Genomic DNA, 20,405 nt, shown 5'->3' with positions numbered 1-20,405 from the left:
AAAGGATCACGAATACAAAGAGTTCAATAGAAAAATACTAAAATGAACTAACAAACTGACTAAGCTATACTGGCATCCCTGCCCTTAGACCCCCCTTCGCGGTAAGGAAAAACTCCCAAAAAAACCGGATTCCGGAAAAAACGAAGAAACCTCAGGGGTGCCCACATGAAGGAGGGATCCTCCCCCAGGACGGACAGGCGATTTACCAGAAATCTTAGAGAAGAATTAACTTATCTAAATCTACAACTACATATATAAAAGTCCAGCAGACGAGCTTCATCCAGCCGTGGTTATCGGGACAGTCAAAGGCGCGAGTCGAGCCGGAGACAGGATCCACAGCCAGGTGTAGGAGCAGGAGCAAAGGCGAGGTAAACGGTCAGGAACTGGAGCACGGATGAGCCAACTGGAGTCTGGCAGCACTCCCACTCCCCAGGAGGGGAGAGGAAAAGAGGGACAATACATGACAAAGGTGTAAATACCATGACAAAGGTGGATAAAGGTGGAAAGATTTCATGTAATCCATGGACACCAGTGAAGATCACAAATCATTGAAGAAAAAAGATTCAGAGCACTGTCTAGTGGGTCTAGATGACCCCACTCCCAATGTTAAAGTGTCTAGGATAGAACAAGGGTTAAACTCCATGAGGACTTCAGTGGAATTGTAGAATTTAGTGATCAGTCGTCAAAAACACGAAAAAAACTCATGAAATCACAGAGTTTATTTTAGAGCTAGTACAAGTTTATAAAAGTACTGAAATAGACGTTAACAAAGATCCAGAGATTAGACGACAAGTCGAAGTGTAGGAGACCTGGAAATGCAGAACTCGATAAAGGGAGAATAAACGGTGGAGGTGTTGTCCAGCAGACGTCTACATTGACGGTCTTAGCTATCTGATGGATGTCCAGTGGGGATCAGCTGATTACAACACTTAGTTATTCTCAGACTGGAGCCAAATCCTGATCTTATCAGACAGAAGATTGGGAACGAAACACCAGAACTAGACATTTTGGAATTTCCCCATTCAGTCAAAGTTTTCAATCTCTTCCAGTAGACCGTGAAAATAAAACGTAATGAGCATAATGTGGAAAAAAATAGAAAGATAATTCTCCAAGCTGCCGTTGTGGTGACTGATTACAAAATGAGTCCTTAATACGTTTGTGAGAAAGAAAAGGCTCAGAAACATGATTACCTTTGACAGCAGTCTCATGGATTCTCACAGTTTGTGTCATAAATAGAGGGAGAGGGGGGTGCAGAGACGGCCTTTCTGATTGGTTAATAATCCATCTGATAGCTTGATGGGTTTAAACGGCAAAACGAAGGAAACCTAAATCTGAGAAGCAGAAGTTCATGCCAAAGCAAGTAAACCAATCAGATTACAGACGTGAAAATAGTTTAAACTCAGATGTCTTTATTTCAAAACTGATGTTTTCTGATAAATAACTGAATGATTGTAAACACACTGCAGCATGCTTGTCCTCCCATGAGCTGTAAATGTTTGCTACCTAAACCTGTCAAACCTGTCTTTGGGACATCCAGAGCGGGTTTTGGGTTTATTGAGAATTATGGGAGAACAGGAGATCCCAGCAGCGGTAGGTCATGTGACTCTCACGAAGACGCCACGTGGACTTCCTGTTAGACGAGCCGCAGAAACGTCTGGAATTCCCTAGAAGCCGACACCAGTTCTGTTCCGTCTGGAGTGTTTTGGGGTTTCTGTGGAAAAACGCTATTATGGTCTGTCTCATTGTTAAAAACCTAAAATACGCGCAAGCTCTTCTTCTTTCAGTCGTTGGTGGACGGTAAACCAAAGACAGATGGCACACTGCCACCTACTGGATGATGCTGAAACTTCTGTGATGGAACACAGAGAGAAGGAACAGCCTGAAGCTCCGATGAAGGGATGCTGGAGAAAGTCAAGACCTTCTGGAAAACGTTCTTCCCTGAGGGGCATCAATCTATCGCTGCAATTGTCTCTAAAATGAGAAAAAAAAAACAAAAGGTCTGTTTTAAAATCAACATACTAACCGAAACGTATTAAAGAAAAAAAATCCATCCGTCACGCCTGCATCTCTTCTGCTTAACCCTAACTCAGCCGTACGTGTTGTTGAAGTGTCTCTACGACCTGCAGCATGACCGCAGGGAGAGAACGTGCATGACAGTTGAAATAAAGGTTTATGTGTCATGGTGCCTCTGTCAGGTTCCTCCCCCCTCCCCTCTCTGCTTGGCCTAATTCACCTCAGCTGCCGCCACTCAATTCATCAGCCTGCCAGACCTTCATAAGGAGCTCCAGGACCAGTATTCAACGCGAGTTCGTTGCCTCTAATGGAATCTCATGCCACGAGTGGACACGCAAATCTGGACTCGCCAAGCAGACGCCCATCGGGAGTTACCTGCCTCACTGGGGAATCTCGCCGAACGCCAAGCCGCCTCACGAGCCTTAGCCGGACCTCCAGCCTCGTCTCGAGCCATCGCCGATCCTCAGGTCTCGCCCCGGATCCACGGACCCTCTCCAGCCACGCCACCTCCCTGCCGTACCGGAACATCACCCATCAGCGGAGCAAAATAAACTCTTACCTATCCTTACTCACCTTCTGTCGTCCTTCCGGGTTTCAGCGTCTGGGTCTGCCTAGCCTTGCAAGTCATGACAGAACGAACTCGCCAGAACCCCGACCCAGCTGACCCGGAGGAACTTCGCCTCGCCGTAACTCAGCAAGGGATTATGCTAGGACATCAAGCTAACACCCTCACTCAAATGGCGTCGGCTCAGCAGGACTTATTCCGCCGTTTAGACGGTATGACGCAAGCTCTAATTGATTTAACCGGACAATATGCTAACTCTGCTACAGGTACTCACCTTCCATCTTCCGGCAACAGCTACACTTCCGCTTCCGATCCCACCCATGCTACGGAAAACTTCCGGCTCCAACCTGAGCCGTTTTCGGGTGACGTCAAAGCCTGTGGCGGCTTCCTATTACAGTGTCAGCTCATTTTTCAACATGCTCCCAGGTATTATCACACGGACCACAGTAAAATCACTCTCATCATCAACTCACTCAGAAATAAAGCCCTACAATGGGCTCAAGCCTTTATATCAGCTAATCCCATTACTCACCTTAGTTATGAACATTTTATTCATGAATTTCGCCTAATTTTTGATCAGCCTCGCAAGCAAGAGGAAGCCACCAGACGCCTGTTAAATTTAAAACAGCATGGTCGGTCAGTAAGTGACCACGTTATAGATTTTCGTGTCCTGGCAGTTGAAGCAGGCTGGCCAGATATAGCATTAAAAGGAATATTCTACCAGTCTCTAAACGAATCCATTAAGGATCATCTATGCACCCAACCAGATGCTAACTCGTTCGAAGAGCTTGTTTCTGCAGCTCTCAGGTCTGATTCCCGGCTTCGTGAACGGCATAACGATCGCCAGAGTAATCAACACATATCCACTAGCCAACCTTATTTTTCTGTTATTCCGCGCCAGTCACCAACCAAAGCAGATCATTTCACTTCGGAGGAACCGATGCAGGTTGGACATTCTAAACTGTCGGCGGGGGAGCGAAAACGGCGTCAAGAAGAAGGTTCATGCTACTACTGCGGTGCTCTGGGACATTTAGTTTCTAAATGCCCGCGACGTAAACTCCTGATTTCCCCCCCTAGTGACAAGTCGCTTGGGGAATGTTCCACCATTCTTACTACTCCTAATTTCCTCTACATTCCTGTTAAACTTTGTACCAAAACAGAAGTCCATAGCACCAAGGCCCTCATAGACTCCGGTGCCGAACAAAGCCTGATTGATTTGGATCTCGTCACTAAACTACGTATCCCCACAGAACCTTTGGATAACCCTGTTGAGGCCTCCGGCTTGGGAGGTCAGCACCTTTCTCGGATTACACACCGCACCAAACCCGTCCAGCTACTCACTTCCGGTAATCACAGAGAAACCCTCCAATTCTTCATCACACGTTCCAAACACACCCCGATTATCCTGGGGTTTTCCTGGTTAAAGCTTCACAACCCACAGTTTAATTGGAGCCTTGGACAAATCACCAATTGGAGCGCATATTGTTTGGCTAATTGCCTTTCTTCCGCTATACCCGCCACTTATCGGCAGTCCCCTGAAAATCATACTGCTGTCAATTTGGAAAATATCCCTACCTGTTATCACGATCTACAGGACGTTTTCAGCAAAACTAAAGCCTGCGCTCTTCCTTCCCATCGCCCTTATGATTGCGAAATAAAATTACAACCTGGCTCCACCCTCCCTAAGGGGCGACTATTCAACCTCTCCGGACCCGAAAGACTCGCTATGGAGAGCTACATCCAGGAGGCACTATCCCTGGGTCATATACGCCCCTCGTCATCCCCTGTGGCTGCTGGTTTCTTCTTTGTGGAGAAAAAAGATAAGACACTACGCCCCTGTATCGATTATCGGGAACTCAACCAAATCACCATAAAAGATAAGTACGCTCTACCTCTTATTTCATCTGTTTTTGACTCTGTTCAGGAAGCTCGTGTCTTCACCAAGCTGGATTTACGCAACGCTTATCACCTGGTCCGTGTTAAGGAGGGAGACGAGTGGAAGACGGCATTCAACACTCCACTAGGTCATTATGAATATCTGGTCATGCCCTTTGGGCTGACTAATGCCCCCGCTGTCTTCCAGAGACTAGTTAACGACGTCCTTCGTGATTTTCTGAACCGGTTTGTTTTTGTTTATCTTGACGACATCCTCATCTATTCTAATAATCAGACCCAACACGAACAACACGTCCGCCAGGTTCTCACCAGACTCCTGGAGAATCGACTCTATGTCAAGTCAGAGAAATGTGAATTTCACGTCGACCATGTACAGTTTCTGGGATACATCATAGAGGCGGGACGAATTCGACCCGATCCTTCAAAGATCGAAGCTGTTTCCAATTGGGAACCCCCAAACAGCCGGAAAAAACTCCAACAATTCCTTGGTTTTGCCAATTTTTACAGGCGATTCATTAGGAATTATAGCAGTATTGCAGCACCCCTTACACGCCTCACTTCCACCACTCAAAGTTTTCAATGGACCCAGGAAGCTCAACAGGCTTTTGATCGGCTCAAGGGGCTCTTCGTCACAGCTCCTATCCTGATTCAACCCGACCCTTCTCGCCAGTTCATCGTGGAAGTGGATGCCTCGGACTCAGGGGTCGGAGCGGTCTTGTCCCAGAAAGAGCAACACACCGGTAAGCTCAAGCCTTGTGCCTTCTTTTCTAGAAAATTATCACCAGCAGAGCAAAATTATGATGTGGGAAACCGGGAGCTGCTGGCCATCAAGTTAGCATTGGAGGAATGGAGGCACTGGCTGGAGGGGGCTGAACACCCTTTCGTCGTCTGGACGGACCACAAGAACCTGGCATACCTGAGGACGGCTAAGAGGCTTAACTCTCGACAGGCTCGTTGGTGCTTATTTTTTGATCGCTTTCATTTCACCATAACCTATAGACCCGGTAGCCGGAATGTCAAGCCCGATGCTCTTTCCCGCAAATATAGCTCCTCGGACAAGTCCACAGCCACCATCGTCCCTTCCACCTGTATCGTGGGCGCCCTTACCTGGGACATCGAAAACCGTGTCATCCAGGCCCAAGGTGAGGAACCCGATCATGCCCCCTGCCCTGATGGCACTCTGTATGTCCCTACCTCTCTCAGGTCGGAAGTAATTTCCTGGGGACACACCTCTCGGGTGTCCTGCCACGGCGGCGTCCAGAGAACCCTCAATCTCCTCCGTCGAAGGTTTTTCTGGCCTTCTATGGACAAGGATGTTCGAGAGTTTGTGGCTGCCTGTACCACCTGCGCCCGCTCTAAGTCATCCAATTCTGCACCGGCAGGACTACTTCAACCATTGCCTACCCCCAGCCGTCCCTGGTCACACATTGCCTTGGACTTTGTCACCGGTTTGCCCCCTTCTCAGGGTAATTCCGTCATCCTCACTGTCATTGATCGGTTTTCCAAGATGGCTCATTTCATTCCCCTTGCCCAGTTGCCCACAGCCACCGAAACTGCTCAAGTCCTGGTTCATCAGGTGTTCCGGCATCACGGCATTCCCCTGGACATTGTTTCTGACCGTGGCCCTCAGTTCGTCTCTCAGGTTTGGAAGGCCTTCTGCTCCGCCTTGGGGGCCACGGTCAGCCTCACTTCTGGATATCACCCCCAGTCCAATGGTCAAGCGGAGAGGGCCAACCAGGAACTGGAGGCAGCTTTGCGTTGCCTGGCGGCACAGAACGACAAGGACTGGTCCCAGTATTTAGTATGGATTGAGTATGCCCACAATACACACTCGTCCTCCGCTACTGGGGTGTCTCCGTTCGAAGCCGCCCTCGGGTACTCACCACCTCTGTTTCCGTCCCAGGAACTCGATTTGGCGGTGCCGTCTGTCCAGGAACATCTCCGGCGTTGCCAACGCATCTGGCAACAGACCACAGCTGCTCTCCTCCGCACCAAGGGGAGCAACTGCCGCATTGCCAATCGACACAGGGTGGTGGGGCCCACTTACCAGCCTGGTCAGAGGGTATAGCTCTCCGCTCGCAACATTCCCATCCAAGCCACCTCCCGGAAACTGGCTCCACGGTACATCGGACCCTACGTCATTGACAGGATCATTAATCCTACCTGTGTCCGACTTCGTTTGCCACGAGCTCTCAAGGTACACCCCTCGTTTCACATCTCCCAAATCAAACCTGTTCAGGACAGTCCTCTGTGCCCGCCGTCCGCTTCCCCACCACCCGCCCGGGTCATCGACGGCGCCCCCGCCTTCACGGTTAGCCGGATTCTGGACGTCCGGCGTCGGGGTCGCGGGCACCAGTTCCTGGTTGACTGGGAGGGTTACGGTCCTGAGGAGCGGTCTTGGATCTCGCGCTCTCTCATCCTGGACCCGTCCCTCATCAAGGATTTCTTCCGGGCCCATCCTGATCGCCGCCCTGGACCGCCTGGAGGCGGTCGTCGAGGGGGGGGTACTGTCATGGTGCCTCTGTCAGGTTCCTCCCCCCTCCCCTCTCTGCTTGGCCTAATTCACCTCAGCTGCCGCCACTCAATTCATCAGCCTGCCAGACCTTCATAAGGAGCTCCAGGACCAGTATTCAACGCGAGTTCGTTGCCTCTAATGGAATCTCATGCCACGAGTGGACACGCAAATCTGGACTCGCCAAGCAGACGCCCATCGGGAGTTACCTGCCTCACTGGGGAATCTCGCCGAACGCCAAGCCGCCTCACGAGCCTTAGCCGGACCTCCAGCCTCGTCTCGAGCCATCGCCGATCCTCAGGTCTCGCCCCGGATCCACGGACCCTCTCCAGCCACGCCACCTCCCTGCCGTACCGGAACATCACCCATCAGCGGAGCAAAATAAACTCTTACCTATCCTTACTCACCTTCTGTCGTCCTTCCGGGTTTCAGCGTCTGGGTCTGCCTAGCCTTGCAAGTCATGACATTATGTCTTCAAAAAGAAAAGATAAGTCAGGTTTCTGGATGTTAATGGAAGCTACTTGAATGAACGAGAATCTACACATTAACCATCAGAATTGGCTCAATAATGTTGTTTTTTTTTTAAACAGCCTTCACCCTTGTGCTATCTTAGATGACCCCCCCCCCTTCCATTGAGGTGTTCTCCCTACCATGACAAAGGTGGATAAAGGTGGAAAGATTTCATGTAATCCATGGACACCAGTGAAGATCACAAATCATTGAAGAAAAAAGGTTCAGAGCACTGTCTAGTGGGTCTAGATGACCCAACTCCCAATGGTAAAGTGGCTAGGATAGAACAAGGGTTGAGGAGGAGACGCCTCTTCCTCCTCCTCTGCTGAGTGGCTGGAGCGTTTGGACGTTTGTGACGTGGAAGAACCCGGATCCCCTGACAGATCTAACGTGGTCTTTACAAATGTTCTAGTGAAATGTCTCTACCGGGCTTCTGTAGATGATTGCTTCAGTGTAAAGTGGACCTACAGCTGAGCTGAGCGTTTGACTCCAGGCTGCAGGTCCATCCTGCTGCTTCAGCAAAGCTGGGAGGAGGGGGCTACGGGGGGGGAGCCCTCATAGGCACAGGGACAGAGGCCGGCTCGTCCGGGAGGGTCGCCGGTGGGGCTCGTCGATGACGCTTTGGACGTTCAGTGTGTGTGAGGTGGAAGTGTAGCGTGACACAACGCAGACACACAACGCAGACACACAACGCAGACACACAACACAGAACCAGGAAAAAGAGGAGTTCCTGAAAACATTTGCAAACAGCTGTTTCCAGGTGTTCCGTCTGCAGAGAGGTGGAGGTTCCTCTGAAATCCTCTGCCGGCAGATCCTCCATCCTGAGCTGCGGTGGTCCTTCTCCCGGCTTTGGTGTCACATTAGCCGGTTTTCACGGGTGGCGCTGTGTCTCACCTGATGATCAGGTGTGGCGCTGGTGTCATCAGTGGATGCAGTAATGCAACAAGGCTGCTGGGATAATGTGGGCGGAGCCTCCTCAGGCTCCTGCCGTCAGCTGCAAGGAAGAAAGGCTCTTTGACTCATGTGGGGGGGTTGGAGGGGGAGGGGGCTGCAGGGTATTTGGAGTCTAATAGTCTGGCTGGCCTGCAGCTTCTCCTCTGGGATTCAAAGCAGATGGAGATTTCTGATGGCACATCTCCACCATGTGGCCCGCTGACGGGAACGCCGCCACGACTCGGGTCCAGCCTCGCCAAATGTGTAGGAGCGCTCAAACCAGGGTCAGGAGATGCTGGCAGGTTAATGGTTCTGGATTTGGAGGAGGGGGCAATCAAGGACGGTTGCAGCCAAAATCAAATTCACCACATTCCACCTGAAGAGAAGCCAAAGTCTCTGGAAGACTCTCCACACCGTGTTTACAGGTGGATCATTTGGACGTTTTCACAGTTTGACCCAAAACACAAACCTCCAACTGAACCAACCGTGAAGATGCAGAGGAACCCGAAAGGTTCTGCCGGTTCCTCCAGAAACCCAAAGGTGAAGAGGTCAAGAACCTCCTTATATGGACTGTTCCTCCACCACACAAACACACACACACAAACGCACACACAGCCCTACATGCAGCACAGACAATTTCACTCACACAGATACATGCACACACACATATATATATGGACATACACACACATGTATAGACACACACATATGTGCATATGTGCATATGTGCATGTGTGTGTATACACACATGTGTAAACACCCACATGCATAGACCCGTGAACAGACCCCTCCTCTCAGCAGGCCGTGCTGCTCCTCCAGTCCACAGTGCTGCTACTGTAGTAGTTTAGGATCATCTCCACATGAACTGGTGAAGTTTCTTCAACACACAAACAAGCGTGACCTCTGACCTCTTCCTGCCACTTCCTGTTTGAACCACATTTCCTCTTTAGATCTGAAGTCCAGAAAGACAACAGAAGAAAAGCTCCACATGGACCGACGTCTATATGTGTTCCATATAGTGAGAGGAGAGCAGTAGAGGACGCCGACGCGTCTGGAGCTGCTGGATGAACGTCTCCTACAGGCTGACGGTTGAAGAAACTACATCCGAGCTACAACTGCGTCTTCTGTGTTTGCTGAACTGCGATCTCAGCATGTGAAGCGTGTGTGTTTGTGACCCACGACCAAACAATCTGATTTGTGAGTCAGAGTTAATCCTAAAGGGAGAGTTTGGAGTGATGTTTTTGACGGTCTCTTTCAGATCAGATCACTAAGTAAAGACGTGCTCCAATGAAAATGGTGTTTTTGTGTTTTTATCGTGTTCCTGAGGCATTTTTCTCATAATAACGGACCTTTATGAAGAAAATTAGGATTACAACTGCAGCTCTGAGTATTTCTTTATTCATATTGTGAATCACGAGCAGATGAAAGAATGAAAACCATCGTATTTGTGACGTAGAAAACACTCTGGGCGGGGCCAAGTGTCCCTGATCTGCTCCTTTCTGATCATCCACCTGCAGACCAACAGATCCATGAAGGTCTTTGTTTTCCTGGTCTGAGCTGGAGTCTGGATCAGAACTGGACGGATGGGTAATGTTCACTGATGTTAGCTTATGAGGGCTGTAAGCTAGCGGGGGAGACTGGCTGGAAGTGGAGACAGGCTCACTTTTTACCAGCAGCCCACAACGCAGAGGTGATTTTCTGATGAAGTCCTGCTGCTCTGCAGGAACAGCATCCTAATGAACAACCTCTGAGGACGCTCTGAACACAGGTCAGACTTTGAAAATGCTGCTTGTTGCCATGGTGACGGAAACACCATAGTCACATTTTTGGACCACATCGTCAAAACATTGATCATATTGACATATCGATCACAATTTTCACATTTTGAGCTTTTGAGTTGTTTTTTTTTAAACACTGAAGTGTTTGGATGAAGGAACATGTTTGCAAAGATGGAGATGTTTATGTTTCTTTTTCATTTTCACTGATGTAGTTTATGACTTTCAGAGTCATTTCTGACAAACTAACTCAGACATCCCTCCTGTGTCGACGGAGCCGTAAAACTAACCACTAAATTGGAGCAATCTGGTATTTGAATGGACAGCTTTGTTCCTGAAACACAGAGATCTGCAGCCTAATGTGTCCTGTGGGACGCCGTCCTCTGGACATAAAGCCCCATTAGGCTGCACCAGCAGGTAATGAGACACCCGCCCCCACCCCTGCAGACGCTACCTGACGACGCAGGTTTGACCACGTCGAGCAGCTCGTCTCCGCCACAGATGGAGGAGGAGCTTAGACATCAGCCAAGCGTTTCTGTTACTGAACTGTTACTAAGCAGCAGCGGCGCCCAAGATGTTCTCCAACCATCCTGCAACCTTATTGACACACCTGATCCAGGTGATCAGCAACAGATAAGGCAGGAAGCTGGCCCCCCAGGCCTGGATTTAGGCCCCCCTGATTACAGAATTCACAAGGGTTGGAACTATTCTAAAAATGTTTGAAGTTGGATTCTCATTGTGTTTTGCTGTTCTGGTTCTTCCACATGGACCGGTTCTCCATTCTGGACCCTTCAAGCATTGACCTTATAGATGTGGGCGTGTCCTCCGTGAGATCAGGAAACGTGTGATTTTTGACGTGTTCACCAAACTGGATAAAGAACGCTGCAGCAAAGTCGGGTCAAAGAAAGAGACTTCCATGATTTTACTGGATTCTCCTGCAAAAGACTTTTGATTGATGGCATCTACGGAGGTTTAAAGTGTGTGGCTGTTAGCGTTTGGCGAGGGACTCAGTGGTTCTGCGACACGGTTGATTTGTGAGCATGACTGCATGAAAAGCTCTGGTTTGGTTCGACATGAATACTGAAATGATGTGAAGCTGTTTGTTGTTCTCACATTCAGACCAACAATTCTGGAGCAGAAACGTTCAGCTAAAGCAAAAAGAAAAGGAAATGTTGGAAAAAACACCATTTTGTCACGGCTAAACCCAACTTCAAAGGTTTAACTATCACCCAAACTCAAATGGTAAGAAAGTTTGACGTTTTCCTGGAACCTCTGTGTCCTCCTGTTCTACTGACACCCCAACAGGGTGGAGGCATCACGAAGCATCACGAAGCCTCACGAAGCCTCATGAAGCCTCATGAAGCAGGAAAAGGATGGAAGCTGCTTTTCATTCAAACAGGAATGTGGGAACAATCCCAACCTCTTCCCTCTACCTGCTGCTCACACGGCCGTGTTTTCTTTCAAATGTGTAGCTGATATTTGACAGAAAAGGAAAGGAGACGTTCCAGCTTAAAGTCCCAACGTTTTAGATTTTCACTGAAGGAAAAGACTTTTTCATGAACAATCATATCCAGTGAAATGTAAAATTTAAACAGAAGTCTGCAGAACAATGACGCTCCGTGAACGCAGACAAAATGCTGAGTCATGCCTCAGATGAAGTTACAATCCAACCTGGATGTCCAGCCTCTGCCTCCGCCTCACTTCTCTCCCTGTTCTCTGCTTGTTGGGGTTCTGGTTCTGGCCCGACTGCTGTGCAGGTTGGAAAATGAGGTCAGCAGAGGTCACCGTAAACTGGGGGCAGATGTTGAGACAAAGAGCTGCTGCTGCCGCAAACGGAGACTCAGCACGCCAGCGCCCATTGTTGTGACTTCATCGGCCGTGGCGCCCTGTGTGACCGTCTCTACAGGATCATTTTGATCGATTCTGGTTTCACGCTGGATCCAGTTCCCATTTCTAAACCGGTTTCTTATTTAACATTAAGGACCAGCTAAAGGTTCAGAGGGTTACGGTGGCCTGCAGAGCCGTTTGTTTGGTTTCCCCTGAGACTCTGAGCAAAGTTGCAGAAAACCAGAACGACTGACTCCACACCTGACCGCTTCTGTGCTGTGGATTTCTATGGCAGAGGAAGGGGGGGGGCAGCCCACCACAGGCACTGCTCATAACCGGAACGAGGCTGGTTCTCCGGTCAAACGGTCCCTGTGAACCTCAGCAGACTGGCTGCGCATGGCGGCTGCGCATGTCGATGGCGGCTGCACATGGCGATGGTGGCTGCGCATGGTGATGGTGGCTGCGCATGGCGGCTGCGCATGCCGGCTGGGCATGCTGGCTGCGCATGTCGACTGCGCATGCTGGCTGCAACAAACCCGCGGGGGTGTTTGTGCTCACTCTGACAGACAAATGTTCAAACCCAGCGGGCTGGAAACTCAAAAACCGATATAAATCTAAAATTCTGATTCCTTAAAGAGTTTAATCTTTGTGAGCAAAGGGAGAAACATCAATCTGTGATAACTTCTCATGAATCTCTCACTCCTTGATCGACTTTTCTTCCAGTCTTCTTGGTAAACGTTTGAACTGAATGTTTCCCAAAATGCTTCTTTCTAAAAGCAGCCTGGCATGTGGATCCATGTGGTTCTGGTCCAGAGAACTTCCTGACCAGGACCATCCTGTAGATAAGGGTAAGGTGTGCAGCGCACCTCTGCCAGAACCTCCTCATTGGTCTAAAACAGTCTCACCGGCGCCCCCTTCAGCCTCCAAACATGAGATGAGCGAGCCGTGAATCTGCCTCTGGTTTGGGTCTGACGGTGTGGTGGCGTGTTTGGTGGGTCTTGGAAACAGATGAAAAGTCAACTAAGATGCAATAAGCTGGCTGGCAGAGTCTTAAAGTCTTTGGTAGGAAAGCGGGTCTGGTTTCAAAGTGCAGAATCTGCTGTAAGCCCCCGCAGACGCAGACTAAACACAGCATGGGCCCTATTGTTGTTCTGCACCGTTACAAGCCCTCCCCCGAGATTAGGCAGGAGCCACAAACCTCCGCTGTTACCGCAACCGGCCAATGGCCGCGCCGCTCGCTAATGACCCGGCCTCTGAGGTCACACCACAGCTCGGCGGCTGCGCTTCAGCCAGAAGTGGAATATTCTGGGATCTGGGCTTTTGTTTTGACAGTTTTCCATCAAACCGTTCCTCCGCGGCGATAATGGATCCAGCGTGTGAATCACCGTTACACTTTCACATGTCAGGTTGGATTCCACCTCAGCGGCTTCCGTCACGCGGCGTTCTGTGGTTTGAACCCACAAAGAAGCCGTTACTGGAAGGAGAAGGGGAGAGTTACTGGAAGAGGAGGCCGGGATCTGTGGAAAGGTTGAAGGTCAAACAAACACGACGCGTTTGTTCCAGCCATTATGGTGGATGTAAGAATAGCTGCACATGCATTTCTGCAGTCCTACATACATATCTGTGGCGTGTGTGCACGTCGTCTCCACCTGGGTCTGGGTTCCATCGCCATCTTCCACGGCCTGAATCATGGACTCACGCATGTTAACTCAGTGATTATCTATCATTACGCACAGCTCCAGTTTCAGAGCTGTGAGCATCCAGGCGGTGTTTGCCGCGTGTCAACACTGACGTCTGCTTTCCATGTCTGGGCTGAACAGAACCGGGTTCTTTCAGTCAAACTAGCTGCAGCAGGAGGTTAACCGGCAGTGAGTCAGAACGTTTCTCCCTCTGAAAGTCCAGCAGACAAACAAACATTTGTTTCTTATTTGTTCCCTTTTGCTTCTTCATTTAGAAAACAAACTGAATGTTCAGAGGAAACGTCTTCTGGCATCACTGCAGGCTTCTGGTGATGGCCCCTCCCACAGCAGCGCCGTCCCAGGAGCAGATGTTTGCTCCGTGACCCCCCAGGAGCCGCTGGTGTCTTTGGTGGAGCGTTCTGCCGGTCACCAGCTGGGATTAGAGACACGGACCCATGTCACCCCCCACTCAGGAGAAACAGCTGATTTCTCAGTAGATCCTATTTGACTTCCTGTCTGCACAACGGGTGGTCTCAGGTCTGGATTCTGCTCACGTTATCCTGCCGGATTCTGTTCCACATGTGCGTGTGCGCTGCAGTGACACGCACCTCTGCTCAGCCAAAAGTACACATGTGCTCTTATCCCCAAGATTTCCAGATTATTGAGCGGCCTTGTGCGATATTTCACCCTGAAAGGTCAGAGACTTGGCTGACCTCTGTCATGAATGGAAACCAGCTTGTATCTGCCGCTCAGACCGACCTGCAGGTTCTGTTGGGCTCCAAAGTCAGAGCTGCAGACGGAACATGATCGTTTTATGGAAGCTTACGTCCATCACGTCGGGTGAGGAAGGGGGGCGATGGGGGGATGCAGGAGCTGTTCCTGATGGTCCTGTGACACGTGCACACTCCTCGCTGCAGCCTGACTGTCAGAAATGAGACAATCAGAGTGGACGACCTGTGCTCACGGATCACGTGCACACCACGTGCGTGCAGCATTTGTGGTCAGGAAGGACGCCGTACGACAGCCTCACCTGTACGTCATGAGCGTGTGGAACTTCCCCCATCCTTATGAATACTTCACAAAACACTTACCACACGCACGACGGAGGTGCGTTCCGTTATCATGACGTCCCTTGAGGTGATGGTACGAGCCTCAAGGACCGACACACATGAGCCCCCCTGGATTTGCTCCTCCACGACCCCCACGGACCGGACCACCCACAATGTTTTCATCCTTCAGTTCTCTGCTGGAATCTGGAAACAGAAAAACGTTATCTTTCCGTATCACAGAGATTGTTCAGCCACCGGCCTCTCATGTATTTGTTTGAGAGCCTCCTGTGGTCATTTGAGGAACTGCAAGTGACCAAACCCAAAGAGTAAACAGCTAAATACCTGAAAAGAAAGTGATGAAGCTATAACATGCCACATGCTGGATAACATGCTGCTTCAGGAGCAGTGATAGGGTGAAAAATCATTTTAAAAACGCTATTCTTGACAAAAAGAACAGATCTTTATATAAGCGCTAGTGTTTGATCTGATCTGAAACAACTTCACAAAATTACAGCAGACAAATGGCTAAAAGCTCCTGAGCAGCTTCGTAGGGAGGAAGAGGTGAGTGTCAGCGCTTCCTCTTTAGAACGTCTAACCTGAGGTTCTACGGAGTGGGCGTGGTCACGCTGCTTCCACGTGCATTCCTGCAGCATGCAGCAGGTCTGTGGGGGTGTCCGTTCTTATGATGAGTGTGAGGCCGGGCCTCCTGCTTGACTTAAACCAGATCTCACCACAGAAAGAGCAACACTAAACAGAGCGCAGGAAAACAGCCTCCCGTCCGCTAACGGGACGGATTTATTTACACGAGCGACCAATCAGGATCCACCGTGTTTGTTTGCCTTTTTTAATGGAGTCTCGCTGACTCAGGTGTTTAGAGTGGGGGGGCTCTGTGCATGTGCCACATGTGTGTTTACATGCAGGACTGCCAAGACGTGACAATGGCTTCAGCTTTCAAACGTTTCCATGCAGATCAGAGCGGGTCGCTCCACGCCGCAGCCTGCAGTCTGGGACTCAGTCAGCTGGACTTCCTGTCAGACAGCGTGTAAAATCTGAGCCTGCAGCCTCCGTTTTCCCATCTCTGAGCCTGGAAGCTGGTCTGCATGTTAGCGCCCACTGAGCCAAACGCTTACGATTCATGCTAACAGGGCGGAGCAGGAGTGTGGAGTGTCCCACTAAAGTGGAAGAATTCCTCTGGGTTTCCAAGATCCTAAACACTTGAAGAGCAGCTGCTCGCATCTGATTTCAGAGGATCCATCCTCCAGCTAGGATCTGCTGCTAGACTTTGAAATGGGATGAATCAAACCAAATCCTGGAGACAGAAACAGACAGAAGCCGGCTAACTTTCCCCGCAGGGATGGAAAATCCACAAAGACGACAAAGCCAGCTCTTCTGGTCGTCCGTTTGTCGGTGAGGAGATGAAACAGGCTGCAGCGGACACGCTAGAGGCAAATCTGACACTTTCTGTTTGTCACAGAGACACACAACTGCAGCTTGCTTTTGTCAGAAAAACAACGACCAAGAACCAACAGACCTCCTCAAACAGCAGGGGGAATGTCACATCCATCACAGGCTTTCTAAATGAGAACAGGTTTCAGAAATGCAGTTCAGATTTGGGACTTGTGCACATTACACCGCGGTAAAAACCTCAGGATCAGTCCTTGGTGACGTTCAGGAGCCACTGAAGCGACTTTTGTGTCACGGCGTAAAAAAGCTGCTAAACATGAAGGAAGCAGCACCGAACATGACACCGAAACACAAAGATGAGTTACAAACACAGATCTATCCCTGAGAAATGGAGGAAAGCCTGAATGAGACTCTGTGACAAAGAAAAATCCTCCCAACGTTGAGTATTGCAGAGTTCAACTGTGTTAGCAGCTTTATTAAACTTAAATACTAACTAAGCGTCTGAATATTATATAATATAAAGAGAACTAACAGTGATGAATGCTTCAAGGGCTAAATCTGAAATAAAAAGCTAAAAGTTTGAGAGATAAAAGACGAGGATCATATTTTGACGAAGAGTTTCCAGCTGAAGCTGATGAAGGGTTGATCTGACAGTTAACAGTAGAGATCAGCTCATTTCCACATTTTGAGCTGGAAAAACAGAAGACGTAACATGTTTGTGGAAAAAAACATTCCTCGTGTTTCGTAAGATCGAATAACTCAGAGGTGACACCAGAGTAAACATGAAACAGTGAGGTCATTTCCTGTTTTGGGTTTAGGAGAGACGTTTTTACTGAGTATGGGTTACGGTTGGAGGACGCTCACGCTTTCTCAGGCAGTCAAGAACTCCTTTCCTCAGTCTCAGTTTCAAAAATACAAACATGACAAAAACTCCAACAGGGTTAGCAACAGCCCCCCCACACTACCTGTTGGAACGTTTCAGCAGACGTGGATGCAGAAAAATCCAAACATGGGGGAAAAAGACGAAACATTTTTCCTAAAACAACAGGAATCCCCTGAAAAGTCTGTAAAACACACAGTCCTGGTGTGGGGGGGTGACGCCCCACCTCAGGAAAACATGAGCAGGCCCGATGTGACAGAATGAAGCTAAGTGATGCTGTCACCGGGCTCCACCGCCTGGACAAAGTGGTGAGTGTGGCTGTATTTGTGTTAGGCAGGCAGACACACACAGCAGTCAGGCCCATTAGTGAGCAGTAATAGGAGGGGATATTGGTGGCGTATAGGTGTAATTACCTCCAGCTAACCTGCTGCTGAGGCCGCGTGGCGCCTCCAACACAAATATCAACTGCAGAACATAGATCCTACTTTGTGCTGTTCTGCCGCCTGACCTGGGGGAGAAAGTTCACCAGAGTCTGCCGTTCTGGGGGTGAATGTGTGAGAGCGAAGAGGGAAAGCCCTGGAAAATAGAGAGCCAGAGGAAAGTTTAGTGCAGACGCACTCGGAGAGGTGCAGCGAGGCTTTGGTGCCTTAAGCCTTTGGTCAGATCCTGAATGATTTGTTTCTGTGGTCCGTCCATCCAGTGATCCTCCTCATCTGGCCGTCCGTCCATCAATCCATCTCCATCCATTGTTTGAGCAGCTCTTGGACATTTCACTGCTGTGAAAACATCTGTTTGGCTTATTGGTTCAACCGTCGTCTGGAGAAGGTTCCAGTACAACCTCAACCACCACGGTCTGAACTCAGAACCTCTCAGCCAATCAGAGATTAGATTTTAGCTGGAGCAGCTGGGACCGAGACATCCAGAGGGAGCTCTGATTCTGAAACAAGATGTGTTGGAGAAGACTGGATCAGATCTCCTCAAAGGTCCAACAAAACCATGCAGAACTTCTGCTGCAGAACTAGACTGAAAACTACCTGCTTTTGACGCTCGTTCAGAACTTCATCAAAAGAAGTGAACGACCCTGGGAGCATTTCAGGCAGGCAGCTCAGCAGTGCGTTTACCTGGTTCCTCTTCCCTGCGGGCGGTTCAGTCTAATCAACTCACCTGTTCAGCGTCCTACTTAAGTTCCAGGTGCGGTCCAATCCTCTTCTTCCATTTCCGTGAGCTCTGCATTCGTCACCACCTGAAAATGACAAAAAAAACAAAGCAAACACTAAGAACGTGTTAGACAGAGACAGGAGGAAAGTCCACTTCAGTTTGACCTAAAAAGACACTCCAGGACACCTGTGGACATGCATGTGGAGAGACTGGAGAGAAGCACCTCCACTCACAGGTTAAGGTCTCAAAAAGCCATCATCATCATCATCATCTTCATCATCATCTTCATCTGTCCAAATCTCCCAGCCTAATTTACCAAAGGGCAGAGTTTGGCACTGGCAGAGCTTCTTATGACCGTCTTGATGAAGATTGTTGTAGATCTACGTTCTCACCAGACAAGTGATGCGTGTTTAAGAACACGCTAACAGGTATTCTTCAATGCACTTTCAGCGCACGGTGTCCACACTGCACTGCCGCTACCCGATACCAGTGCATGTACCTCCAGTTGGAAGAGTCACGGTTTAGGATGTCGAAACGCACAAATCTGGCGACACAGGCTTTTTCTTTCAGAGCTGACTTCAGATAAATGAAAGAGTTGGTGTCGTGCAATCCCAACCGAGCACAAAGCGCAATTATTTATTTCTCCTCCATGAACAAATTTTAAATGGCTGGTACTTGTGTGAATTAACACGAAACCTAAACCGAGTCCCGATTGATCAAAGTTCAACTGGATTAACTTTACCCCTTGTGCTATCCTAGGCACTTTAACGTTGGGAGTGGGGTCATCTAGACCCACTAGACAGTGCTCTGAACCTTTTTTCTTCAATGATTTGTGATCTTCACTGGTGTCCATGGATTACATGAAATCTTTCCACCTTTATCCACCTTTGTCATGGTAGGGAGAACACCTCAATGGAAGGGGGGGGGTCTAAGACAGCACAAGGGCTAAAAATCATTTAATGGACGCTCAATTTAAACAAAAACCCAAAAAGGGTCTTAAAATGTGTGTAGTGGTGCACGCATTTACGTGTGTTTACATCGACTTTTCATTTAAATCCCATCATGCAGCAGTGACAGACAGGATGGTGTTTGTCTGGGTGAAGAATCCCTGAATCTGAGCGTAGTCCTGGAACAGCTGAGATCCTTTGCACTTCATTCCAGGCTGCTGAGCGCCCGTGTTGTTGGTGAAACAGCTGGAAGCTCTTTTGCTTTGTTCTCCAGGACGATGACGTAGGTTGGGATGCCACCGTGTGGGAAACGCTGTAACTGTGAAGAAGGACGATGCTGACGGTCAACATGTGCTCAGAGCCTGATGTCTTCTATTGGTGTGAAACCAAAGGGGGGGTGATGTAATGCAGGAGGTCTGGAACATGTGATCACACATGGTCTCTGTATCCGTGGGCTGCTGTTCAGCTGGAGAGGACTTCAGAATGTGAAGACGTGTCTGAGAGACAAACCTGTCGCCTTAATGCCGCCTTTTTTCTAAAAATGTATCCAACAAGTCTTTTTTTATAGCGGCTGTAAAGTGTCTTCATGCAAGTGGGAGATGTCCTTTCATTTGGAGGACGTCTTCATGTCTTTGGAGGGTTCGTGGAGCCTCACTATTGAATGACTGGAATTTGAAATAGGATAAAAGAACCTTAAAATAACCTAAACGTTCTAAAGAATAACCTAAACACGCATCCATGGTGGACATTCATGGCATCCCGTGAGACTTCTGTCCACTTCACTCTGACTGGATCTTCTGACTTTATTGACTTTTAGTAAAACCTTCTTTTGGGTCTGAACAACAGGCTAGAAACTATCTGCAATAAATTCAGAACCCATTTGGACCACAGCAAACCTGATGCTGCTGCTCGATCTGAAAACTCTCTGCAGAGCAACAATGCTCCGTTCAGGACAACAAGGTCAAGAGGTTGCATCGGGAATGCTCAGTAGGTGGCGCTGCTGCCACCGTGCTGCTTTGGCGTGTGAAAAGCGCTACAAACACTAGAAAGCCCAAAGACTCCTCAAAGTCACGCCAAACCCAGACGGGATCTGATGGGACTACCAGGAGTAGCCGGGCCGAGCCGGGCCAGACTGAAACCGGCTGAAGCACGGACCAAAAGCACAGCTGGTGAAATGTGACCGTGGGAAATTCTCCCATAAATATTACATTGGGATCTCATCACCTTGACTGGTTCTGTTGTTCATGCAAATGGATC

General features: G+C 49.2%; 1 long non-coding RNA gene across 1 annotated transcript; it reads right to left on the bottom strand.

Annotated features, from left to right (window-relative positions):
- Positions 1-701: 701 nt before the first annotated feature.
- LOC144987788 (uncharacterized) lies at positions 702-14,789 on the bottom strand. Its single transcript, XR_013651454.1, has 2 exons — positions 2,853-14,789; positions 702-2,524 (listed from the first exon to the last, which is right to left on the bottom strand). It is a non-coding gene; the product is annotated as an uncharacterized LOC144987788 (long non-coding RNA).
- Between the last annotated feature and the right edge of the window lie 5,616 nt (positions 14,790-20,405).

This window comes from Oryzias latipes, chromosome 19 (assembly GCF_053564925.1).
Source record: "Oryzias latipes strain Hd-rR chromosome 19, Olatipes_Hd-rR_3.1".
NCBI classification, from domain to species: Eukaryota; Metazoa; Chordata; class Actinopteri; order Beloniformes; family Adrianichthyidae; genus Oryzias; species Oryzias latipes.
The sequence above is the reverse complement of the archived record's forward strand: the minus strand, read 5'-3'. Positions and strand labels throughout refer to the sequence as shown.